Consider the following 15,533-nt stretch of genomic DNA (forward strand, 5'->3'; position numbering starts at 1 on the left):
AAATTTTTTTCCAAGTCAATGTATATTTGTTCCTAATAAAAAAAACCAATAAAAATTAGGTCTATATATATATATATATATATATATATATATATATATATATATATATATATATATATATATATATATATATATATATATATATATATATATATATATATATATATATATATATATATGTATATATGTGTGTGTGGGAAAAAATCACAAGACTATTTCATCTCTACAGACCTGTTTCATGAGGGTTTCCTCAATCATCAGAAGATTTTAATGGAAGCATTCACATACCATGGTTTATATAGGGCACAGAGCGGGTGGGTACAGGCAGGCGTAGGGGCGTGGTGATTGGCTCATGTGTTACCCAGGAGGTGTTTCCTTCTGTGACGGCATGCTGATACAATTTCGCTGCGCTTGTTGAGGGATGACAAGTCTGGACTGTATATAACAGAGGTGTGAACTCGAGTCACATGACTTGGACTCGAGTCAGACTCGAGTCATGAATTTGATGACTTTAGACTCGACTTGACAAAATGTAAAGAGACTTGCAACTCGACTAAGACTTTAACATCAATGACTTGTGACTTCACTTGGACTTGAGCCTTTTGACTTGACATGACTTGCTACTTTCCCCAAAACCTAAAGCTTAAAAAGTTATTTGGGAGCGCTCTGTAGCTTTCATTTTGTACGTGTCTGTCTATCAGCGTGTGTGCTGCGTGTCAGCGTGTTTGCTCTCAGTACAACAGCCAATCAAATTAGATCTACATTGTTTTCATCACACAGCATTCAGCCAATCAAATTGCAGGACAACCAATGAACAAGAGTTGTCAAACAACGCGCCAGTGAGAAAGATTTATACCAAAGTTGGTTTCGTTCGGGTATAAAAACTACGACTTGGTCAACAAAAAACGAATTGCCGTATGCAAATTACGCAGTTCGAATATTAAAGACGGAGACGCAACAACTTCCAACTTTGTTCGACATTTGAAGTTGCACAAAGAAGGGTAAGTTTTGAATGTAAGATAACGTTTATTGGCTAAGTAACATGACTTTTATTTGCTGTGTAGTTAAATCAGTGAGGCTGTAAACTCACTGCTAACGTTATAACCATAGACATCTTATAAGTAGACGCAGCATCGAGGGCTACTGCCTACTGGCGCAGACGAGACGCGGGGCCGCCATCTTGGAGTGGTGATCCGCTCCACTCAGTGCAATTCATTTGGCAGGAGCAATGAACTGTCAGTGCATTTAATTCATTTTACCTCACTGAATACCACTCATTTTCACAGGCTTTTTTGTCATACGTGTAGCTATGATAAAGGACACATGTTTTATTATTCATAGTTTGCTTAACAGTAATATAATATTCTTATATGCTATAAGTGACCAGACGTCCGAGATCAAAACTGGGAATACAAGCCCAGAGAAGGGGGAAAAAACGGTCAGCTATTTTTAAGTTGAAGAAACAATATGATTACGTTATATATACATGCGTATATCCTACATAAACAATGTATGAATACATTAGATATCTATATATCTTATAGACCGTATCTCTGTTGCTGCAGCAGCAGAGAGTTTATTCTGTCTTGACACTTTGTATTGATATTTTGTATTACATTCTTCCCTTAAATGATCATGTTTACAGTGATTGTTATATATGTATTTTTTATGTATTTCGCTTTGGATAAAAGCGTCTGCCAAATACTTAAACATATATAAACACCTGAAACTCTTTATATCAGCTAAAACCACCAATCTGTTTCACTGGATTCAGAATAAAACCAAATGCTGTCTTACCCAACAATGTTAGTATTTGAATATTGTTACTTGAAGACTTATTCCTGGTTACAATTATACTGTTAAGAAAGTATTGTCTTATATTTTGCCTAAAATGAGAATGCATCATAATCAGTGGCGGCTGGTGAATTTTGTTTTAGGTGGGGCTGAAAGTTTGTAAACCAAACCCCTGTAGGGGCGTCATCCTCCCCCAGAAGATTTATTTGTGATTTTCACATACAAATATTGAAGATCTTTGCTCCTTCTCAACTCTGTAGTAATGTTATTTTCATAAAATACAACCAATAGTACCAATAGTACATTAATGTTAAATCTTACTTGTGAAAAGTAATCCCCCGATTCCTATTTTCAACAGTCCGCTCATTTGAGCAGGAAAACGCTGAACACCATCTTTGTTTTCTACCTGTCAACTGTCAGTTTAGGCTGCTCGCCGGCTCCTCATCACCACTTCAAGATGCAAATTGCTCGCGTCACAGCAACCAATACTGCGTCTACTTATAAGATATCTATGGTTATAACGTCATTGCAAACACGGCAATATGTTGCGTCCACTGCAGTTTGCTACCTTATTCATACTTTTTATCAAGTGATTTTTTTTAAGCAGGGTTGCATGAGGTACCTACACTCAACGTTACGTTAGTCAATGTATCACAAACAGTAACATAACGTTAGACGGCGGTCAGCAGCACCGCGTATTTTAGCCACCTACAAAAAGACAAACAGTCAAATAAAGGTCAGTAAAAATGTATACTATATTAAGAATATGTGTACATATTGCATAGGGCCCTGACATCTAAAAAGTACAACTCTGTTCATTGTTATGTTCATGTATTTGTTATGTTTTTCATGTGTACGCACACATAAACACACATACAGTATGAGATGAGATCAATGAGATAAGGTAAGAACAGAATAGAAACTGCTGTGGAACTAGTTACAATGCAATATGCCATGGAAATACAATGTTAACACTTTAGTACAAATAAGTACAGTTGCACTTGTTTTTGCAAATGTGTTTTTTCCGTAAAGGAATGAGTTAAATGTTTAAAATTGTTTAAACTATTAAAATGACTGGTTAATAGTGCTATTATGAATTGCAATGTCAGTACTATTTTTTTTCTTGCTATTTCAAATGCACTTGTTTTAATAAATAAATACAGCGTTTTAAAAGCATACACAATCTGTGTAAAATATTAATCTGTGGTTAAAAGGACTTGAAAGGACTCGAAACTCAAAATGCAGGACTTGTGACTTGACTTGAGACTTTCCAGTCTTGACTTTGGACTTGACTCGGGACTTGCCTGTCTTGACTTGGGACTTGACTCGAGACTTGAGGGCAAAGACTTGAGACTTACTTGTGACTTGCAAAGCAATGACTTGGTCCCACCTCTGGTATATAATAAACAGTTTCTCTTTTAAGCATATATATATATATATATATATATATATATATATATATATATATATATATATATATATATATATATATATATATATATATATATATATATATATATATATATATATATATATATATATATATATATATATATATATATATATATATATATTTCAATAAATTAAAGTTATTACATGAACGTGCAAATGAAAATACAGCTTCGCCACTTTAGTCATAGTTTTTGCCCTTAATAAACTTCTTCATGACTTTAGCTCCAGACTTCTTCTGTTTGTTTCATATTGTCAATAATGCCACAAGTGGTGGAAACGTGTATTACAACTGAGTACCACACGAACCACAGCTGGGAAACAGATATTTTGGCCAGTTTGAAGCTTAATGTTAGACAATAAACGTTGTTTCTTTCATTGTAATTACAGTAAAATATATGAACAAGGTTGATGCAGCTACTACGCTGAAAGGTGGCATTTAAGCTAATTTGTGAGCTGAGATGCTTCCATTGAATGTCTGCTTATTGGGTTTATAAACAAAGAGAAATACAAGCGGGGAAAAAAACAAACATAGCCGTGTAGATATAAAAATAAATAAATAAAACACCCTTTTTAAATATTCACAGGGAGCTCATAAAAGAGGCTGCATAATAATTTCACTATTTCATGGGATATTAGAGCATAATGAGCGCAGTCCAGCCCTCTGCAGCCCATAGCCCGACAGCTTCGCACACATTAAGACGCACCCCTCAACCCCTGGGCAGAGCGGTGTCGCCGCTAATTTATAGGTGAGAATGAAAGGCAGGCTGAGTGTAATGGCTCTTAAAAAGACATGAGGAGGAGAGGAGCCGGACACAAGGACAGGGAGTGCACGGGTCACCAAGGAAGATCCAAGCTGCTGGTGGTGCAAACACCACCAACAACAAAAAAAACAAACAGGCATGAATGTGTTCCCAATGAAAGACCGGGAACAAGCCCGAACAAATAGAATCACACGTGCACACAAACACAGCAGCAGCAACGGCAGCAGAAAGTGGCGTATTCTACTCTTGGACTTAATGGGAATAAAATACCTCAGTGGATGAGTGCAGATGTGTTTGATACAAATAGTCATTTTCCTATTTGCTGCCTCATTGGGCATGATGAATGATGGAAGTCAGGGAGGCGTTGTGATAAATGGCAGCACCTTGGCTCTACTGCATGGCCTATTGATTCTCCTTCTTTATTACCCCTCCAACCCAGCTGGCTGCTCTGCCCACTGCACCCCCCCCCCCCCACCCCACACACACCCCAAAGCTCCCCGCTCCCCACACACACTTGCAGAGGGAAACAAATATGTGTTTGACGCCAAGCGCTGGGAGAATACACACACATTTCCAGAAATGGAAGGAGAAGAGCAGCAGTGAGGAAAATAAGGAGAAAGGAGCAGAACTGTATTTTCATGTTCATCGATTAACAAAGCCATAAAACGCACGCTTCGGGGTGGGGGTGGGGGGGTACATTTGCATCCACAGATTGCAAAATACACCCAAGCCCGCTCAATTAAACAATTTTAGCAGCGTCGAAACATTCCGAAAATGTTGAAATATGTAATAAATTGGTTGGAGATTAGGCCCGTAACAGCCAGATAGACTAACCAAGCAGGATAAATAAAGCAATGTTATCTTCGACTGAGCTCTTCATCACCAGCTAATGGGGGGGAAATGATCCCGCCCTGAGCAATATCCGTGCGGTGTTTCAAATAAATAACGGACCGGCGTCATCTCCAATCTTACGTCACGGGATTAGAAGATGGCATGGTGTGAAGTATTTGAGCTGGGCTGAGAGAAACACAATTATACGGCAGGAATAAAGCCCAGGCAATACAAAAAAAAAATTAAAGCTGCAAGCAGCGATGGACGGGGCCGACTTTGACGGCACATAAAATACAAACTGGAGCAGTAATTAAAACTCTTTCGTCAACTTTTAATCAGAAGGGTTCAATCTCTCTCCTGAGCTAGTTTGAAACACACACGCCAAACGATGTAATTTTTGAAAAAAGGTGACCGGTTTTTACAAAACTTTTGTTTTGAAGGGGGAATTGCAAACTTCCTGTTGATTTTTGCTGGGGGTTGTCAATATATGAAATGTAGGTCTAAGTGAGACCTACATAGAGGTTTTTGTTTCATGTCTCTACGACACTCCTACTCATACTTGCCAACCTTGAGACCTCCAATATCGGGAGGTGGGGGGGCGCGTGGGGGGGGGGGGGGGGGGGGGGGCTTGGTCAGGGGTGGGGGGGATGTGGTTGGGGGCATGGTTATTTACAGCTAGAATTCACCAACTCGAGGATTTCATATATATTTCATATATATATATATATATATATATATATATATATATATATATATATATATATATATATATATATATATATATATATATATATATATATATATATATATATTTATTTAATTTACATAAAATAAATACTTGAATTTCAGTGTTCCGGTGGCTATCCATCAGATGGCAGTATTGTCCTGTTTAACTTCTCCGTTCATGATGAGTATATCATTTCGGCCACCGTGTTCAATAGAGAAGTCTGTTCTACATATTTACAGGCAACATACACCTTCCCTTTCGAACTGTCCTGGATGAACTGAAATTCTTGTTTCCATTCGTTTTGGAACTTGCAAGCGTATTTCTTCATCTTGCTCGTCGACGGCGTCGCCATGTCTGTAATTTCCTCGTTCTTCTGCTTCGTCTCCTTGTTGTGTGCGCAGTTGTGCACTCTACTCTCTAAAAGCCCTAGATGTTATGACGTCATTGGGCAGGCAAGCTGTTTATATTGTGGGAAAGTGGACGGAGAACAGGCTGTCTCCACTCAGTCTCAGGTCCGCATTGAGCTGGAGGGGGCGTGGCCTCCAGCTCCGGCTGAATACCGGGAGTTTGTCGGGAGAAAATCTCTGCCGGGAGGTTGTCGGGAGAGGCGCTGAATACCGGGATTCTCCCGCTAAAAACGGGAGGGTTGGCAAGTATGCTCCTACTGGAAGTTACAGGCAGTTTTGTCTGTGTTTTCTTCCTAGGAGCAGTTTTGTCTGTGTTTTCTTCCTAGGGGGCGCTAGAGCGCAATTTTGAGTTTTGGGGTTGTTATTTTTTTATTAGATCGCAATTTTTGCCAGTCCTAATGTGTGTGTCCAGTTTGGTGAGTTTTGAAGCATGTTAAAGGGGTCAAATTATAGCTCAAAGAGGCAAAAGTGACTGTTTTTACAAAACTTTTGTTTTGAAGGGGGAATTGCAAACTTCCTGTTGATTTTTGCTGAAGAATGTCATTGTATGAAATCTAGGTCTAAGTGAGACCTACATAGAGGTTTTTGTTTCATGTCTCTCCGACATTCCTAGTGGGAGTTACAGGCAGTTTTGTCTGTGTTTTCTTCCTAGGGGGCGCTAGAGCGCAATTTTGAGTTTTGGGGCTAGGTTTTTGATTAGATCGCAATTTTCGCCAGTCCTGATGTGTGTGTCAAAGATGGTGAGTTTTGAAGCATGTTAAGGGGGTCAAATTACAGCTCAAAGAGGCGGCGGTATAATAAATAATAATACAACCTTACAATTACAATAGGGTCCTCTGTCCCAAAGGGACATTGCGGTCCCTAAAAAATGCTGAAGAGTTTGACAATTCAAAATAAATCTTAATAATAGAACAAAGACTCATAATAGGCAATGGAACGCTTCTTTTAGGTGGACGATGAGAACCAAGTCGCAGTCGCCAGCCGCTGTTTATGCACCTGCAAATGCTGCGTCGGCAATTGCCCACGCTGCAAGTGCCACTCAACCAGCGACTGGACTCGAAAATGAGTCAAAGGAACCGTGGCAGCGTTTGGATTCACTTTTCTGGTTCACTGTTCTAGTATGTAAAGTAGTTCAATTGGACACACACCAGGTTTGGTACAGCACCATTTTGTATTCACATTTTTTTATTGTCCTAATTTTTATTCCAGTTTTATCGCCCTATTCATCGCGATTTACTTGACACATGAAACGTGTTGGATTGGGGGGCGGAGGGGTGCACTGTCCACTTCAGCCGTCAGATGGCAGTAGAGTGTTGAAAATGTGTTTTTGTGGCAATTTTAAACTTTGACCAAAGCGTCATTTGCTATGTGGAGTGGCGTTTTCCATCATTTTCCGCAGACCGCATTGCAACATGATTAACCCCCCCCCCCCCCCCCCCCACCTTCTTTTCATGCGAGATACTGTAAATATTGCAGCTTCACAACATTGCAAATAAATAAAAATCTAAATCAAAAACATATTCTAAAAATGTTTGTTCCTAAATGTTGCACATTCAAACATAACAATGGCTTAATAAACTAAAAATATCAATACTACAGTAGTATTGGCCATTAGAGAAGACCAAAACATAGAGAGCACACTGTTTAGTATTGTGTCCACTGATTGGCTCAGCCTCAGGCAGCAATACTATAGTAGATTAAAAGAGAGTAAAGGTGACTAAAGGGTGTTATTTCATATGGAAAAAGGCTCTGTTGAAAATGTCTTTAGAAGGTCTTAAACAGTTTTATTAATGTTCAAGCTATGAACATATTAGATTTCTAATCAATGATAACAAATTTACAGCGACAAACAAGGGACGACTGTATATAAATTGTAATCGTACTTATTATTTGTGTATTTTTTTCTGTATTGTATTGATTTCGATCCTTTTTTTGGTGAAATTCAAAATAGTGATTTCACTGTCAAAGCATGAATGAGGATATGGCACCAATTTACAGAATATCCATCCATCCATTTTCTACCGCTTGTCCCTCTCGGGGTCCTGGGGGGACTGGAGCTTATCCCATCTGCACTCGGGCAGAAGGCCGGGTACACCCTGGACAAGTCGCCATCTCGTCGCAGGGTCAACACAGATATACACACATCTATTCACACTCACATTCACACGCTAACTCCACAAAAATACAAATATATTCTATATATTTTAGAATAATGTGAAGTGAATTATATTTATATAGTGCTTTTCTCTAGAGACTCAAAGCGCTTTACATAATTAAACCTGTTATCTACATCAGTGGTCCCCAAACTACAGCCCATGGCCCGGATCCGGCCCACCAGCGTCCAAAATCCGGCCCGCGGGAAGTCTCAAGTAAATTTTTTTAGTTTTGTGTTAATTTTTAAAAAATCTGTCCTTTCTAATCCATTTTCTACCACTTGTTACTCTCGGTGTCTCCGAGCCGCTCAGGCAAATCATATTGTTTAAAAATGCATTTTCCCATCGATAACGTGACATCATCGCGCTCGTAATATATATATATATATATATATATGTATGTATATACATATGTAGCCCGGCCCCTGGCCAAATCGTTTTAACCCAACGCGGTCCCGAGTCAAAAAGTTTGGGGACGTTTGATTGATTGATTGAACGGCACTGACTAGGATGGCGGAAGCAGGAATCGAACCTGGAACCTTCAAGTTGCTGGTTCGATCCCCACCAACAGAGTAACAATGGTAACAATTTGTCTGATTCTCTTCTTATCTTACAATATTTACCAACAGTGCTCCCATATGGTCTAGCGGTTAGGATTCCTGGTTTTCACCCAGGCGGCCCGGGTTCGACTCCCGGTATGGGAACTACTTCTTTTACCATGAATTGATTCACGTGGACAGTGACTTAAACAAGTTGAAAAACTTATTTGGGTGTTACCATTTAGTGGTCAATTGTACGGAATATGTACTGTACTGTACAATCTACTAATAAAGTTTCAATTAATCAATCAAACAATTTTTTCCTCGATAACATAATACAATAAACACAATTAAATTAAAAAATATATATAATAAAGAGCCACTCTTGAACGGCTCTTAAAAAGGAACAGCTCCACAAGATTCCCTTCAAAGACCCATAAATCAAATCTCTAATGACAATGTTTCTCGCTAAAGAACAGGAATACAACTGGAAAAGACCAAGAAACGGTCTTTTTGTAGTAAATGTTACACAAAATAAGAAATATGTGTCATTTCACCAGCTGTTGACATTCCACATACAGTATATGGAAGTGTCTTTGATAGTTACTGGATTACATGTGACTGTTAGGAATGATACTCGAAACCGATTTTCCCGGTTGTCCGATAAGAAAAGAACCAAGTTCTCGGACTCGAATCCCTTTTTGAGAACCGGTACCCGTTATCGAGACCACTATAGTAAAGAAAAAAAGTTGGTTCTTTATTCGAATACCTGGGAACGAATCTCGTCCCGACCAGCAATGCCCCGTGAGACATCACAAGCAATGACGTCACGTAGCTCAGTCATTATGCGCAGATAGGGAAAGCAGGAAAAACAATGGACCGGAAAAAGCGCTCCAAGGTGTAATAAAGTTCAAAACAAAAGGTATAATCCAATGAATAACTTTACTGAGAGATTTGAGCAGGGTACAAACACATGACGAACACTTTTACGACCAACCGGAAACATAGCAACCAGGCTAGCAACGTACCTTCTTTACGGCAGCTGTCGCAACATTCTTAAAGCAACCGCAGCACATACATATATGACATCTCCCTTTTAACTTTTGTTTTTCTTTCCTTGTAAACAAAACAAAATCACACTGTATATGTGTTGTCTTTCTAATTATAAATAATGCAGACAAGGCGTGTTGGCTGATTTCTTGACGTTTTTTTTCACAGCGTGCTCATAACCTCATTCTTAGCTGCCGGCGTGACGACATGCAACAACACTTTTCGGGGCTACCGCGCATGCTCGTCGCTCCCGTTGCATGCTGGGTAGTTTAGTTGTTATATTCCCTAGCTCATAACATCACATCTTTCCCCCTATAAAGAAATAATGTCAACTCAATAAAGTGTATTTCTTTTTTTAGCTTTAACTTTTCATTTTTTAGCATTGTAACCACATTTGCAAACAACTTTTCTCTTCATAGAATTTTCTTTCAATAAAGAAATAAAGTGCAAAAATGTCAAAGCATCATAACAAACAGTTATGTCAAATAGCAGCAGAAGTGCACTTTTTGGAGAGCTGTATTATTTTCAGTTTTGTGCCGAAGGGACTGATTTTATTTAACACTATATTATTATTTATACACCTATAGTGATCACAGAGACAGGTTGTTTTTGTGTTACTGTATATATTTGTTTTTCTGAAAAATCCCACTTAATATACTTTGGGTAACAACAGTCAATATTTTTTTATTTTATTTTATTTTTTTAGGGGGGTAACAGTCAATATTTATTTATTTATTAGATTTTATTTTTTTTCTTATATAATAAAAGTGAGCTTTTGTTAAACCAAATATTGTTTTTTTCCATATACAACAACCTATCTAGACTTGATAAGAGAATCGATAAGGAATCGGTTTGATAAGAGGATTCGATAATAGGCTCAAACTCGATAATTTCTTATCAAACATCATCCCTAGTGACCGCCATAAATGACTAAAATACTGCAATTTTAAAAGTTAGACCAGTCATTCTCAAACTCCAGGTACACAGGCTTCATCTAGTGGTACGCCAAAGAATCACTTGATTATATTGATTGAAATATTTCCTTTATTCAAACGCAGTGTTACTGTTCAAATTGTGTGTAATCTTACAGTCGCCAAAAGTATTACTTGTCAAATAAAACCTCTGCATTTTTTTCAATGAATGTTTAGGCCTACTACGCTACCGTATTTTAATGTTGGTAATTATGGTGGTACTTGGAGAGCCGAGTGTTTTCTGAGGTGATACTTTGTGAAATAGGTTTGAGAACCACTATGTTAGACAATAGCCCTCACAGATACAATAACTGTACATAGTTAATTTGCACAAGAAAAAAAACAACATTTATATTACATAATGAGCTGGGTAAACATTTAAAACAATTATTAATGCTTACACACACTGAATAATTTCAGCTTTATTCTCATACAATTACAACTAATAAGGCCCATAAACAGAGACGACTCAAGTAAACGTCTGTGTCACAAACAACAGGAAGTTCACGCTGATGATCACGTGACTATAGTCCCAAAAGTGAAAGAGAGATCAAATGGCGCTGACCTCTCAGAGTTCAATTTACTTGCTGCATCTCTTTGACCTTGAACCACACAGATAATAATTCATATGTAGGGGGATTGGGGGTGGTTGCACCGGGTGATGAATGGTTTGTGTGCATGTGTGCACGTGCAGTCTTTGCCGGGTGTGTGTCCACGTCTAATTCTCAGCCGGGATAACAAATGGAGAGAATGTGCGATGAACAAACAGTAGTAAAACATGCACACACATGACACACACTTGCTGCTTGACTCTATTAAGTGACTTTTCAGTTTAAAAAGGGTAACTATTTTTTTTTTTTAATAGTATATAGGTTGTATTACTTATTGTATCACATATTGTCTGCATTTTCACATATTGTCTGTGTTTTTGGTGATATTTCCCCAAAGGTTTTTTTATTTATTTTAAATTTCTAAATTTCACTGCACAATTCTTTCACAGGTATACAGTATAATAGGATGAAAAGAGTGCATATATACAGTATGACATTCATCTACAATAACAATATATTTTTGAAGTATCATATTTTGTCATATTTTCGCAGTTTATTAATTTGTAATATATATTCAAATTGTACAGCATGTGTGTGACATACCATATTATATTATATTATATATGATATTAAATATTATATTTTGTAATATCCTCCACTGTCTTTGTGTTTTGTATAATATTTTGTAACCAGGATTTTTTTCTCCTAACATTTTTAACGGACCCAAAAACAATAGACTATGTCCACCGCAGAGGACATTTGGGTTTTGCATTGTAGCTGAGATAGGCTCCAGCGCCCCCCGCGACTCCGAAGGGAATAAGCGGTAGAAAATGGATGGATGGGATGGGATAACAAGGATATGTTTTTTTTTTACAATCTTTTAAAAAAAAATCTGATCAAAGAAATAGATGACACATGTCCACCACAGTAAAGACTTTTGAGTTCTGCATAGTAACAGAGATATGTCTTGTCTGGAATTTTTAAACTAGTCCACAAATGTCCACTCCAGAGGACATTTTGTTTTTTTCATAATAGGTGTAAGATATTTGACAACACCCCAAAGTCAAAGAGAACATGTAAGACCTAAGGGTATAAAAAAAAACATTTTGGATTAATATTTATTTGTTTTTTGTTTTGCTCAAATGTCTAAATCACCTTAAGTCCTACACAAAAACCCAAAATATGTCATGTTATTAATTTTTTTGCCTTCTGGTCAAATAATGTCAGAGTGAAATTACTTCTTTGGCTAATTTAAACCTGTGACATTATCAATCAAAAGGCTGTAAATTAATTCAAAGGACTGAAGTTTATTGAGACATTTGAGGGGGAAAAAAAATAAAAATAGAAAATGAATCCAAATTGTTTTTACACTCTTCAAAAACTTAAAGACGTTTATGTCTTGTTTGACTTTAAAGATCATTAAAATGAAATGTCTCCAGAGGGTTAAGCAAGTTTTGTATAACATTTGACATATTTTGGAAACCCGTTCTACTGTTTGCGTGGGTTTATGACTGCAACAAATAGTAAATGGCTTAAAAATATAGAACCATTCTGCTAACCAGGCTGAAAAAAACCCTGCTGCCTTGCATCATACTAATAATGGTTTGATTACCAGCTGTAATTGCATTAGATATGTTAAACTAATTGTTAAATAAAAATTTAAAAACTCAGGAATAATATGTAAATACTTACATTTTTGTGAATATTTTTCATGCAATAAAAAGCATTTACTATTTTTTAGTTTGTACTTAGGTAAAGAAAAAAATAAAAATAAAATAGATATTTATTTTATTATTTGCCCAATTAATTAATTGCACAGTGAAATTAAGACCTAAATAGTTGTCAGCAATAAGGAGCTTTTAAGGTGTCATTATTACTCCACTTTGATGAAGTTTGCTTTGTTCCTAACAACACTATCTGGTAAAATACGGCCCCCTACTGATTGGGAGTGTTGCATATTTTTGCTCTTAATTTGGCAAAAAGGCACATTTGAGAAATAATTGTATAAAGCGTTAGCTCGGGGTCCATGTGGCGGCCTGATGGTGTCCACATTCCCCTCCTTTAAAAAGTCCATTTGGACTCCTGCCTACAATCACTTCTCATCGTTGCCGTGGCAACGCAGCCAGGCCTAATTAGTATGCATTATCAATTAACAAACTTAATAGCCGGCAGATTGATTAGATCCTCAGTTATAGGGGCAGAACTCAGGCGAAACACGGAATGGAAAATAATCATACACTGCCTTGCATACTCATACACATCACACACACGCACGCACGCACACACACACACACACACACACATTCAAGCGCTAACCTTCTCCTCCTCCTTCTCACTTGTGTAATTACTGTATGCATATGGTGGCGAGCGGATTGGGAACGAGGCAGTGTGAGGTTTTAAATAAACCTTCAAGCTTCTAATGAGTCCGGGCGCCATGGCTAGTTTAGCTCTGATTGTGCTCCTCGCTAATGAATGACAAAGCTGCACAGACGGAGAGGCTGCAACACAACACAACACAACACAACACAACACAACACAACACAACACAACACACAGTGGAGTGCACGCTTGTGGAAATGTATGGCATGTTTTCACTCCCACTCACGGGGAGACAGTGACACACATGCACACGCAGGAAACGTAATCAGGCGTTGGGTTTACCCTCCTATCAGTCTAATGGAGGTTAATGAATGATTAGGTCTAATAATTTTTAGAGTGGAACTCTAGCTCGGCGGCGCGATGCGTCAAACTCAGCAATGAAAAAAGAGTACTGTGACAATATGGAGCATTTTTTATGTTATTTTTATGTCATTTCATGCTCAAGCTCACATCTAAAGGGCATTACCAATCCAGTTAAAGGCAATTACGAGCTAAACTAACACCAACCTGTTTATTTTTCGAGTCATTGTTGTCAAAGTCAGTGCAGAACTGAGGAATGCTTGGCCGTGGTTACCGAATGCAGGGCTGTAGCACACAATCGGTGACCTACCACATCATCGAAAGGCCAATTCGATGGGCATTAAAATGCAAACGCGTGCATATTTCACAGCGTTAAATTTAACGAAGCATTTAAAGCACAATCCGAGCGGCAGTAAATCCTAATAGTCTTATTTCCTATTGGTGATATTCATACGCGGTGACATTAAAAATGTTTGCATCTCCACCAACTTAGAGAGTGAAATTAAAGTGAGAAAACACACACACACACACACACACACACACACACACACACACACACACACACACACACACACACACACACACACACACACACACACACACACACACACACACACACACACACACACAATAACAAAACACACACTGTGCAGATGTGAGCCGGGTCTCTTCTGGTGCATTGTGGCCTCGTTTGCAGCCATCTCCCTCTGATGTATAACTCGTTGTCCAAGCCTTAATGTTGATTTATTATCCATCCATAAATTAGAAAAATATGTTTGAGAATTCGGCGGGCGCAGCCAGGCTCCGCCGCCCGTCTAGGGGATTGGCTGACGTGTCGGAGGCGCATATTGGCTCGCCCGGGCAGCCTTTTGTTTCCCTGCACCAGCAGGCATTTAATGAGTGCTGATGGCTTAAGGTAAATGTGTTAGGACAGACGGGCAACAACAGCCACAAAAACAGCTTGCTATATGGCTTGAGGAGCGTGGGGGAACGGGGGGAGTATGTAGAGGCTCGCGACATGCCTCTTTACTTTACATGCCTTGACAACAACATCATTCCCGTGATAAATCACGTGCCGCCTTTTGAGGAGAGTCAAATAAAGTTTCACAGCAGTTTGTGCATCAGCGGCCGCCTTAAAGGCTGATTTTCTCATTTTGCACAGCCTCGGCCTTCCATTCACAAGTTCAATAAAGCGCCTCTACTGGGCCAACTCATTATATTTGCTCCACTTCCAGCACCAGGCGAGCCTATTTTTCTCTTATCCCGCTATTATCAAATAAGGCTGATTATTAGCGCTGATGATTCACCAAGCCAGACTTGGGCGACTCGTGCGCCGACATGCATACTAATCTCTAATAGACAACTCCGGAGGTGGGGTGGCATGTTGGAGCAGATAGTGCCTCAGATAGCGCCTCGCTCATATCAGACTTTTTTCTTTTTTCTTTTTTCCTGTGCGCTTCCTGCTAATGATAAAAGTAATCACGGGTCAAGGTTTAATTTTGTGACATAAAACGCTGCCACGATGCACACTGGGAGCTTCATTCCCCATTAATGCAGAACGGCTCGTGGCGCCGCGGGACGTGCTGTGGCGAGTCGGCGTGGACGCCGCGGAGACACA

General features: G+C 38.6%; 1 protein-coding gene and 1 non-coding gene across 3 annotated transcripts in view; one reads left to right on the forward strand and one right to left on the reverse strand.

Annotated features, from left to right (window-relative positions):
• The window catches only part of LOC133632807 (homeobox protein orthopedia-like), a 221,786-nt gene that overhangs the window by 65,098 nt on the left and 141,155 nt on the right, over positions 1–15,533 (reverse strand). The gene's annotated exons all lie outside the window — the stretch shown is intronic.
• trnae-uuc (transfer RNA glutamic acid (anticodon UUC)) lies at positions 8,758–8,829 on the forward strand. Its single transcript has one exon. It is a non-coding gene; the product is annotated as a tRNA-Glu (tRNA).

This window comes from Entelurus aequoreus, linkage group LG17, assembly GCF_033978785.1.
Source record: "Entelurus aequoreus isolate RoL-2023_Sb linkage group LG17, RoL_Eaeq_v1.1, whole genome shotgun sequence".
NCBI classification, from domain to species: Eukaryota; Metazoa; Chordata; class Actinopteri; order Syngnathiformes; family Syngnathidae; genus Entelurus; species Entelurus aequoreus.